General features: G+C 44.9%; 1 long non-coding RNA gene across 9 annotated transcripts in view; it reads right to left on the bottom strand.

The window, feature by feature from the left end:
- LOC144930657 (uncharacterized) overlaps positions 1-7,317 on the bottom strand; it is a 99,250-nt gene extending 91,933 nt beyond the window's left edge. For all 9 annotated transcript variants that reach the window (XR_013635946.1, XR_013635947.1, XR_013635948.1 and 6 more), the window contains exon 1: positions 7,066-7,317. This is a non-coding gene — a long non-coding RNA (uncharacterized LOC144930657). The remainder of the gene's footprint in view (positions 1-7,065) is intronic.
- Between the last annotated feature and the right edge of the window lie 4,973 nt (positions 7,318-12,290).

Genomic DNA, 12,290 nt, shown 5'->3' with positions numbered 1-12,290 from the left:
TAGCTGTCATTTTGCCACTAACCTGCAGAGGGAATGCCCAGTTCCTAGGTTACACAAGTCAATGTTTCTGGCATTGCCGCCCACCCAGAAGTCATACTTTTGGAAATGTGGATTCACTGGTACAGAAAAATAACATCAGAAGTAGTGGATTCCAGCAGTACAAATGAGAATTGGAGGATCATTGGACCAGCATATACAGACCACAAGTGACTTTTTTCTCTGTTGCCAATAGTTAATATCTATTTGTTAAGGACTAACAGCATGGTCAGTCCTGTACATGACATAAAGATCAGGCAATCTCTGCCTCACCATTTACAAGCAAAACCAATGGGTCTTAGATTATGGTTGGTGAACCACCAGTGTCTACAGAATATTTACTGGACTCCAACAGAGGGGTAACTGGTCACATGGTACTGGCTCTCATTTTTTCCAAGGTGCTAAATCACATTAAAAAGAAGCTAAAAACAAAATACTTTTCCACCTATTCCTTTTCCACATAAACAAAGGCTGTATTTAATACAGTGATATTATTTCATATGAATGGAAAGGAGGTGGTGTGTGTGAGACTGGAAATGGGAGTAGAAGTGTCCACAAGATTCTCTCTGCATTAAGATGTAGCCTGGTCCGCTCTACAAAAAACTTTAAGAGCTCCTAGACTAACAGGCAAGACAGACAAGACAAGAAATACTGGGAGAGACACAGGAAGGAGCAGCCACACTTAACAGTCTGAAGAGCATGTTTCTTTATGAAATTCTTCAGAAACACCATTGCATTGTGGTTGTTTTGTGTACCATGATCACAGCACCAATGACTGCCAGTGAAGAGCCAAAGGGATAACAATAGAGTCAATATTTTTCTTCAAATTCCCCTGTGCTAATGTTGACCAGTAGTTATAACAAAGGACTGGCACTCAAGACTCCTAGGTCCCGGTCAGGTCACCTGTCCTCACTGTGTCTAAATTTACATACAGTTAGAGGAATGTACTTATAGTTGTCTACCTCATTGGATGACCATAGGTAGAGGGGAAAGGGGCTTTGTCATGAGGTTGACTGAGTATTGGTAAATGCTTGGAGATTCTTGTGGATGGGTGATATTAGAAGTGCAGACTATCACCATTGTGCTATAAACTTCGGCTGCAGAGCCAGCTGAGGAACCTCAAGAGCTTTATACAATTTTTGGTAAATTCCAGATAATTATAGATAGTTTTTGTGTTTCCTTTGCAAGAATTGCAACTATTATAGGAATATATGAACAGAAATTTAAAAACTGAATTATATTTAATTTCATATTGAATTATTTCACAAGTAGTTCAACATTTGTATTTAAAAACTGTCTGGAATTTTTGCTTAATCATGAACTTAGCATAAAAATCCTACTTGGAAAATATCAATCTTCTTTATTATGGTACACCCCCCCTTTCTTCTAAAACTAGCAGCGTGCTAAACATTGTGTGCCAAATTTTCAAACATATTTATTTTAAAAGGGCAGTCCAACCCCATAGCTGGACATTCCATTCAGGTATCAATGTCTGAAAACTGGGCTCCAGGTGTTAAAACAAGTTTATAATTGTTTTGTTCAGCCCAACAAGATGGAAGATCTTTGGTAACTATGAGTTAAGTATTGACAGCATGCTAAGGGTTGTGCAAAATACAGAGGAAGATATAGTCCCTGCCCCAGGAAGCTTACTATCTAAATGGAGAGACAAAACAAAGCAGAGAAACTTGCACTGATGAGCAGAGGAAAGTTAACTCAGCCATACAATGATTTTTGCATTAGACAAATGTGTGATGATCTTTTTGGCTTAGGCAGGCAATCAGTAGTAGGCTTTGCAGAAGAGGTGTGTTTCCAGGAGAGATCTGAGTAAATGGAGGGTAGTAGGTGTAAGGGGTATCTGGGAAGGAGAGACAAAGATCAGAGTAGAAGAAAGATACAAAGCAAGTGGCTAGGAAAAAGGGCTCAGTCAGAGTGAAAGATACAAATGGAGAGACCAAGACAGGAGTAGAGCTGTTCAGAGCCTCAAAGGTGCGGATGAGAAGTCTAATCTCATTGTGAAAGGTGATGGGAAGCCAGTGATTGGATTTGAAGAGGGAAGGAACACATCATGGTAAGAAGAACTTTGCATCTTGTGTATATTTGAAAGAACATATTTCAATTATAATATCATGGAGCAACCATCTTGCTAAGAAGTGACCTTGTTTGTCATCCTGGCAGCATGGGAAACCAATGCCGGACACTATTAAAACAGGGTCTTTACCCTAATTTAACATGGATTATAAAACAAAAGAAAAGAGTGACATGAGCTCACCTGGCAATGTGGAGCCAGGAAAAAGTCAATGCAGTTTGAGGTGGCTTTCAGAGACGTACATCCTGAAGCAGGGAGGGGATAGTCTCTTTGCTAGACAGTTCTTGTATTTGTGTTGTCTTCCAGGTTCTGCCCCTGACTGACTGCAAATGTGGGCAATTCACTCATCTACATTGTACTTCCATTTACCCCTCTGTAAAATGAGTGTACTACTACTAACATATCACGCAGCGGTGTTCTGAGCCCTTCTTGATAGATGGTTGTAAGTCAATATGAGAGGTGCTATGCAAGGAGCAAAATATTGTTTGGCCAATGCATCTTTCCACCATTAATACTCTGTAGGTAGTTTTCTCAGCTGGTGAGTTCCTCATGGAATTCCCTTACAAGCAATGTTGTCCTCTGCACCAGCCTATTCATCCTGTTCCCCTTTACAATTCACAGATTTGTAGATGAGTAGAAGAGTAAGTTTTACTTTTGACTCTCAGAGAAAACTCCAAGAGCCAATAGGACATAGAATGGAATTTGGGTGGCTGCCTAGATACAGAGATTGTCTCAACAAGAGTGTACAAGCTCAGGTGCTCTTTTACCATGGAGACTGCCTAGATCTCTAGCTGTGGCAGACAATTGTTCTTAAGTGGATAAATATAGATGTAATGGAAAGCCTGGAACAAATGTTACCTTACGCTAGTCACAATTTATTTTAACAGCCAGTGTACCATGCAGCTGGTACTTTGCAAATATATTGCAAGATGGTGCATATTACCACCATTCGAAAGAAAAGTTCTTCACTTTAGAATTAGTTCACATGACATCCTTGAAATAAGCGCCATTGTGGGGCACAACTGGATGTACGCGAATCAGTGCAGCAGGAGATCACGCAAAGCATGAGGAACTATAATGCAAGGTACGAGCATATGAATTGAGACACTGACACAGTTAACAAGCTACATGGTTGCTTTAAGAAACACTGGGGAAAATCCTCAAATGGTGTAAATGTGTGTATTGTTGACATCAATGGGTAGTTAGTTATTAGTATTGGTTATTTCAGTACCCAGAATGCTTCCGTGCCCTAATAAATGACAGTGCTTCACATGGCATCCACCATGTGGAAAGAGGGCGGAGAATCTAAAGTCAGGCTGGAAAACTCCTTCTGCACTGGATGGAAACATTCTCTATGGAATCAGTTGTGCAAATGTATCTGCATGGCTGGAAACACACGTGTGTGCACAAACGTGTCTGTGTGCACATGATTGTGCAACTGTAGCTAGAGCATGACTGTGTGAAGCAATCTGGATATGGTCACCCAGCAGTGGAGACTACACACTGTGCAAAGGCTCTAAGAAGAGGGCAGATGAAAGGAGCTGGAGAAGTATAAGGTGCACTATAAGGTGGGTAGAAAGCTGGCTAGATTGTCAGGCTCAACGGGTAGTGATCAATGGCTCCATGTCTAGTTGGCAGCCGGTATCAAGTGGAGTGCCCCAAGGGTCGGTCCTGGGGCCGGTTTTGTTCAATATCTTCATAAATGACCTGGAGGATGGTGTGGATTGCACTCTCAGCAAATTTGCAGATGATACTAAACTGGGAGGAGTGGTAGATACGCTGGAGGGGAGGGATAGGATACAGAAGGACCTAAACAAATTGGAGGATTGGGCCAAAAGAAATCTGATGAGGTTCAATAAGGATAAGTGTAGGGTCCTGCACTTAGGATGGAAGAATCCAATGCACCGCTACAGACTAGGGGCCGAATGGCTAGGCAGCAGTTCTGCGGAAAAGGACCTAGGGGTGACAGTGGACGAGAAGCTGGATATGAGTCAGCAGTGTGCCCTTGTTGCCAAGAAGGCCAATGGCATTTTGGGATGTATAAGTAGGGGCATAGCGAGCAGATCGAGGGACGTGATCGTTCCCCTCTATTCGACATTGGTGAGGCCTCATCTGGAGTACTGTGTCCAGTTTTGGGCCCCACACTACAAGAAGGATGTGGATAAATTGGAGAGAGTCCAGAGAAGGGCAACAAAAATGATTAGGGGTCTAGAACACATGACTTATGAGGAGAGGCTGAGGGAGCTGGGATTGTTTAGCCTGCAGAAGAGAAGAATGAGGGGGGATTTGATAGCTGCTTTCAACTACCTGAAAGGGGATTCCAAAGAGGATGGCTCTAGACTGTTCTCAATGGTAGCAGATGACAGAACGAGGAGTAATGGTCTCAAGTTGCAGTGGGGGAGGTTTAGATTGGATATTAGGAAAAACTTTTTCACTAAGAGGGTGGTGAAACACTGGAATGCGTTACCTAGGGAGGTGGTAGAATCTCCTTCCTTAGAGGTTTTTAAGGTCAGGCTTGACAAAGCCCTGGCTGGGATGATTTAACTGGGAATTGGTCCTGCTTCGAGCAGGGGGTTGGACTAGATGACCTTCAGGGGTCCCTTCCAACCCTGATATTCTATGATTCTATGATTCTATGATTCTAAGTGCATCAGAAAGCACCACTCTGCCACAGATGGCAGATCAGGAGAGCTGGAAATGCATATACATTTTGCCTAATTAGAAAGACAATTTTCAGCTTCTGAATTGGTCTCAACATGGTGGCAATAATTATCTGAAGTTACATTCAGAGCATTCAAGTAGCAAAACCACAAAGCAGTAAGAGACCAAGCTGTCTCCCCTGGACGAGGATTGATTCTTCAGGGCAGAAGACAGAAGCAGATTAGGAGAACTGGAAATGCAAATGCTTTTTGCCTAATAGAAAGGAAGAAAGACCACAATTCATTTTTTTGATCAAGAAGAGATAGAGGTCACTGAATCAGAAATCAGAGGCACCACCTCACAGCACAATGGCATCACGCCTGACCAAGAACCCTGTACTGGTGGAGTCATCAGCCAATGACAGGTCCTGGCTGTTGCAACGGCATGGGGAGAGGGAAGCAGAGAAGAAAGACTTGTCCCATACCAATCTTCACCAAGCAGAGTGAGAATCTGGCTGAAATGTGCATCAAGATGGACAGCCGCTTTATTCTGCAGTAGGGTGTCCAGACTGTTGATGTGGGGGAGACAGATAGGAGTGGATTTAAGTCACAGCTAAACAAATTCAAAATCTGTGTAATTTTTTTCTGTGGGGGTCCAGGGAGAAGGGACCAGAAGATACAGGGGTGTAAGAGTCATAGGTGAGGGCTGCACAGCACCACACCAGACACGTTCAGCAGTTTCTAATTCACAATGTCAGTATGTTGCTGCTGGAAGCCCAATATTCCAGTTCTGTAGTTAAACAAACCAGCACAATCCTGGGTGAATCTGGAACCCATGAGAATGAGAACTGAAAGCACTGGCTTAAAGTCAGGTGCACTGCAACCTCTCCACCCGTCTGATGCACCTCATTCCTGACCTACAGCATTCCTTGACACTGGAGGCCACACTTCTGCCAGTGTGTCAGTCTTGAGCTAGAGCATCTCCTCCATATTTTTGTGCCTATTGACCCTGATTCTGGAATTGGGGCATAGAACCACAGTGAAGTCAATCTGCTCCATCTAGGTGATGGGGTCACCCATGCACATGCAGCTGGAAGGTCAGAGCCATAGTTTTGTAAAGCATTTTGGGATCCTTCTGGATGAAAGGTGTTATACGAGACATTACATGTAAATATATAGAATACTGCATATATAAAATGATTATTATTTTAGCTAGTACCTTAAAAAACTCAGAGGTTGAACTGTGATCTCCAGTGGTAAAAGGCTGGTGCATTAAACCAATGCACCACTTAATGCCCATGGCCACTTTGTAAACAATGAAATGACTCTCTTTTCCTCGAACAATAAAACCCTCCTGGATTGTCCAGATTATAAACGCACCTTTAAATGATCAATAAATCAAAACTACTCTTCTCAGGCGAAACACCTGTTGATAACCACTTCTTCCAGTGAAACAGCATTAAACCAGAACCTGCATCATAGATATTTCAGTCTCCACCTTGGTTGTAGCTAAGAATCAGGAGATACTAAATAACACCGTTTCTCTTAATCTAAAGGGCTCTGGCAGTTGGCAAGCACCCTAAAATTAACCAAACAGCTTGCACTTTTTGTGGCATATAGAGAGTAGCAAAGTTTGGAACATGTAATTCTCCTTAGTTTCCCTATAGATACAGCTATAAAAGATTACTATGTATAAAGATTTCCCTCTACAGGTGGCTGGAGGTCGTAACAGCCTCTCATTCTTGCATCAGAGTTTTTATTATTATTTTGTTACCATTTACTCTTACTACTTAATTTGCACCCCAACAATCTATATAGGTTGTCTGTCTATTCCCAATGGTAGCAAATTCTGTATTCAAGAAAAGCCAATTCCTTTCCATCCTCCTGCTGCTGCTGACTTTAAAACCTTTTCCCAATTAAAACATCGTTTGCAAGAACATTACGAGAGTGAGCCAACCTCCTAAAAATGTGCGAAGTGAAAGTAAGAAACTCTGCAACAATGTGGAAAAAAAATCCAAAATACCCTCCCACCCCCCGGTTTTTCTTAAAAATGGACACGTTTTTCCTGCTGGAATCATCAAATACACAGGACGCACGACACGACAGTCTAGGACTCTTTCCTTTTTTTTTTTTTTTTTGGTTAAGAGGGGGAAATGCAATGTCGTTGAGGTTTTTAAAAGGCAGGGAGCAGAACAAATCAGCAGAGTCTGCTGCCTGCAAAAGCATCCAACAACTGAAATCAGAAAACTTTGCAAAAAGCCCCAGGCACAACACACGCGCACATACACACACACAGGAACCTACCTTGCAAAATCTTCTTCACTTATATTTTTGTGTGCAAAGAAACCCCCCCCAAAGCAAAACAAAAAAATAAAACCCCAAACAAAAACGCTTGCCCCGCTTCCACATGCTTCAGCTGGATTTCCAGGGAACTTGGGGAAGGATGGGAAGGGAAGAGGGTGTTGGAGGGGGGTGATTATATAAATAAACTAGAGCGTTTCGAGCTGTCTCTCTCGCGAAAGGCTGTGGGTTTCGCGCAATGTGTGTCTGCACTCTTCCAGGAGAAAAGCAAAAAAAAAAAAAAAAAAACCAGTTCGTGTTCCGTGCCTGACTTGGAGACAGAGAGAAGCAAAACCCCCCCTCCCACTCACCCTCCCACCCACGCATCCACCCCCACACCACCAATCCAGGCACCTCCTGAGTAACGGATCAGAGCAGAATAACTCATCACCCACGTTTGCCAAACACCCCTCTCCCCCTCCTGGTTTGGGGAACAAATTGCCAATGCACGCACCTTCGCGGGCTCTATTTATAGGCAAGCCCCTAATGTTGTGTGCGTTGCATTTCACAACCTAAGTGTGTGTGTGTGTGTGTGGATTCCAATAACGTTGCCTTTGACAGGTAGGGAGGTGGTTTTTTTCTCTTTGCACTGCAGTGCGTCTGATGATCACATTTCCTTTTTAAAGATTATTTTGGTGCTTACAGACAGCATGCATCTTAGTTTAGGGGTGTCGGCTGAGCTGGGGGGGGCATTGTGCATTCACCACTTTAGGATTTCCTCCCCTCCCCCAGCAGTCTTTGTGTGTGTGTGCAGGAGCTGGGGTTGGTTGGAAAAGGCTCCCAGCCCTTGGCTCCCGGTAGCACAGTCAGTTCCTCCAGTGTGTGCTATTGACCTGCATTGACGTCATTGCGTCATTAGGTCTCCCTTAGAAACACTGACTTTCAAAAATAGTATCAAATTAATTCAACTGGCAGAGAGAAGCCACTAGCTGGAATGAGCCATAAAACTCCAGAATCTTCAGCCCAGCTTTGCTGTGCCTCCCCCCACCCGAGCCCCCCTCCCTAGGAGTCAAAAAGAAATCAGATTGTATGGAAAATACTATTGATGGAATAAAGAAAAAAAAAGAAAAAAAGAAAAGACAAAATTAGATTGCAAACCCCACACCAGCCTCTCTCTCTTTCCCTTCTCCCCCCTCTCTCCTCCTTTCCCTTTACTGATCTAAAAATAACCCCCCTGCTTGAGCTGACTGCAGTATCTTTTGTGTTGCATCTTTCTGTTTTTAGCCTTTGCATGAGCCATTGAAGGGTGGCCCACGGGAGATCAGAAGCACAAGATATTGATCTATTGATGCCCTCCAGGGCCAAGAATTAATTTTAAATGAAAGAGCTGCACCTTTATTTTGGCACTGAGTGGTGGGTGGCTGAGTAAATGACAGAGGGGTTATTTTAGGATACCATTCCCTTTCTACTATGAATCCACAGCTTCCACTTCTCTCCCCCTAGATTCATTTTTTTTTAAAAAAAGATCCTTCTTTCCTCAGCCCACCTCTCACGTGGACTAGTGGGCAAGCACATGTAACCCCCATTCATACAAACACGATGCAATGGAGCATTGGTAATTTGCAGAGATGGTACATTCACAAACAGCACCACAGCCCCTTTAATGCAGGTTGATTTCACAGAAAGGACACCGCAGCCCAGAGGAATTTGATTAGGTGGATTTAAGTTTGCAATCTGCGTATTCGTTTCCTTACTGTGTTGATCGTCGCCTAGCAAAACTGATTTAATTTTTTAAAAATTCATTCCATTTACCATGTAGAATTAAGACTCAGATCTTAGGGCCCGATCCAAAGTCCATGGAAGTGAGAGGGAAGGGGGGTGATTTCCAAGGGCTTTAGGTCAGACCCTTAGGGCTTCAGAGCCAGGGTCAACATACATGGGGTCACATTATGGCACAATAAATAGCTGTGTAGATGTTTGGGCTTCGGCTGTGATGCCTAGGGCGGGGGATGGGTTTCAGAACCTGAGCTCTAGCCCAAGCCAGAAAGTCTACACAGCTATTTTGGGTGCATAGTGCGAGTCCGAGTCCGTAGACCTGGGCTCTGAGACTCGCTGCCTCAGGATCCTGCTTGCTGTGTAGATGTATCCATAATGTCTACTTTGCGCTTTCAGCCTAGGTTCTGACTCAGGTTGGAGCCCAAGCCCCATTTCTGTCCACACACAAATCAGTCGACTTGGGTCAGCAAGGACTCAGGAGCCAGGACCTAGGACCCTGCTAAGGGGGTGCGTCAGAGCCCGAGTCCTACTGAGACTTGGGTCCCAAGTCCTGTCATTTTGCAGTGTGGACGCAGCTCACGTTGCAGACCCCAGTCAGAATGTCTGCGTAGTGCAGTATGGATGCCTTAGCATGGCTGTGGGAATGGTCACACTGCAATAAAAGACACACAGCATGGCCACAGCTGGCCTGCGTCAGCAGGACAAAAAGTTGTAGTGAAGACATTCGGGCTTGGGCTGGAACCTGAGCTCTGAAACTCCACGAGGAGGGAGGGTCTCAGAGCTCAGGCTCAAGCCCGAGCCTGAACGTCTCTACTGCTATTTTTAGCCCTGCAGCCTAAGCCCCACAGGGTCTCCGACACTTGGTGCCATTTTTTTTTTAATTGCAGTTTAGACGTACCTCGGAAGATCCATGTTCAGCAATTGTAAGTCCAGATTTGCAATGTGGTGTGGATGCTCAAACACAGGCTGGGAAACATTCAGACCATAAGCCTGGGTCCCAAGGATCTGGGTTTACACTGCAGTGTGGACATACCCGAAGTGGACATCAAGTCCACATCAAGGTTCTCTCTCTCTGTCTTTGACGTGCCCCTGTACAGAACTGCACATACTTAACTTACAGGATGGCTGATCCTGCAAACTATTATTATCCACAGTAATCTTTAGAGCTCTGAGTAGTCCCATCAATGGAACTACTCACTTCGGGAGACACTTTGCCTGGTAGTAAGAGCTTAAAGGATCAGCTCCTAAATAAGGCCCTGATCCTGCAAACATTTACTCATGTGTCTAAGGTTACTCCTGTGACTAAAGGCATTGCAGTCAATGGGACTAATCACAGGCTTAACGTTAAGCACATGCATATTTGCAAGACTGGGGCCTAAGTGTGGAAATGATAATTAACTAGCATACTGGATACTTCAGTTATTACTTATTATTGCTTCAACATCATGAGTGCTTAGAAACCTTAGCAGTAGGTCCCTTAGTTAAGGCTGAGCATCACTTTCCTTGGACTATACTAAGTGCTCCAAAATCCACATGCTTACATGAAATTGTCTTGAAATTTATTGTTCCTCAGGGGCATACTGGGTGGTGTTAGTGGTCTGAACTTGGGGTAATTTGAGCAAAGAGTTCCCAAAAGACAGCCCTCCTAAAAACCAGCGTTTTACAACATCAGCTCAGTTTCTAACTTTTTTTTTTGCTCTCACCTGAGGCTCAAACGGTGGCTCTGATCCTCCCCAGACTGATCTCAGGTGCATGACTTGTATCTCAGCTAGTGCATCACACCCAATGCCCCTTTGGGAAAGAAATATTGAAGAAGTTATTGACCCTAGAGTTTGGCTTTAGAGATTAGCTTATGCCAAACTGCTGAGCCAAAGAGACTGAATTGTGCATATGCAACAAAACTAGGGCTCTTTTGAAGTAAGACATTTTCCAGGCAGGCTGTTATAGTGTTTTCACAGTAACTGGTGGCTCAAGGTGATGTGCTGTGGTCACTGAACGGGTGCCATACCTGAGTAGTGAGTGAGCCTTGGCAGTTTTCAGAGCATTTGTATTGTGTATGTTCCTTTCAATCTGCAGAGGCTCCTTCTGGAAATTCTGCTCTGAGACCAGAATTTCTGGTTTAAGAATACTTTAAAGTGCTCTAAAATCTAGATTATGATTTTAGTTTAGACATATTGTCAAGAAAATTAGCATTGATTAAACACAGGCCAGATGAAGGACAGTTAGGAGGATGCAGTCATGTTTCCTGAACAACGGAATCAAGTGTAATCAAAGGAAAGCAGGTCAATTGGTCTGAACTGCTCATATTTTCAGACCTGTAAAACTTTTTTTTGGTGCAGAATAAGGGGTGGGGGTGACCAGTGGGGGTGGCATGGGGGGCTGATGGTGTTAGAGCAGTGCTGTGGCGTGGAGATGGGGAAGGGTGGTTGGGGGGAACATGGAGAAAGGGGATTAGGGCTGAATGAGGAGAAAGAGAATTAAGAGGAGATGGGATAAATGGGAACAGGTGGTGGGGAGGGGAAAGATCTTGGGTGAGGATATGGGATTGGGAAGCAGGAGATGCGGGAGGGGAGGTGCGTTAAGCTGGGAGGGGGACATAGGGTGGATGGCGGTGGAAGTGGGGGGGATTAGAGATGGGGGGCCCGTCAGAGCCCCTCTCCCTGTGCCCCCACGTATAAATCAGGCTACTACATGCCTGAGGAGGGCACATGAGAACACTCTCTGAGGTGAATGGAGGAGTCCACAGCTCAGAGATATTGCTTCAGGCGGGAGTCATCTCCATGCAGCGTTCTTATTCACCAGAGAATGTCTTGTTCAGAGGAATGGGCCGCTTGACTCCGCTCTCTGCTGCTGATAGTTGTGTAGGGCCCAGGGCCAGCTCTAGGTTTTTTGCCGCTCCAAGCAAAAAATTTGCGGCCCCAAGCTCCGAGAGTACAACTGCCCAAGCAGAAAAAAAAAAAAAAAAAAGAGGAGGGCCGGAACGCCGCCCCTGGAATCGTGCTGCCCCAAGCATGTGCTTGCTTTGCTGGGGCCGAGAGCTGGTCCTGGGAGGCCCCGTTCTCCATACATTAGGCCCAGATTTGGGGTAAGGAAAGACTTCCCTGTCCCTTCCTCTCTCCAGCTGGTGCATGCACTCCTCACCAGCCCACCACTTTCCCACCTCCGCATGACCTTTCTAAGTTTCCCAGGGCATGGAGTTGAGGGGAAAGGGGCAGTTTGCCCCAGGTCCCCCAATGGAGTGGTGTTGTGATCTGGCATGAGGTTGCCGGGTGTCCAGTTTTCAACTGAACACCCAGTCGAAAAGGGTCCCTCCCCAGCCTGGTGAAAATGAGCAAGTAAGTGGGGTGGGGGGGAGACTGAGCGACGGGGGGGGGGGGGAGCAAGTGAGTGGGGAGGGGCCTCAGAGAAAGGGCAGGGCAAGGGTGTTCGGTTTTGTTCGGTCAGAAAATTGGCAACCCTAAGTTGCAGTGCCA

The sequence above is a fragment of the Lepidochelys kempii genome, chromosome 6 (genome assembly GCF_965140285.1).
Source record: "Lepidochelys kempii isolate rLepKem1 chromosome 6, rLepKem1.hap1, whole genome shotgun sequence".
Taxonomy (NCBI): domain Eukaryota; kingdom Metazoa; phylum Chordata; order Testudines; family Cheloniidae; genus Lepidochelys; species Lepidochelys kempii.
Note: the sequence above shows the minus strand (reverse complement) of the source record. Positions and strands in the feature narration are given on the sequence as shown.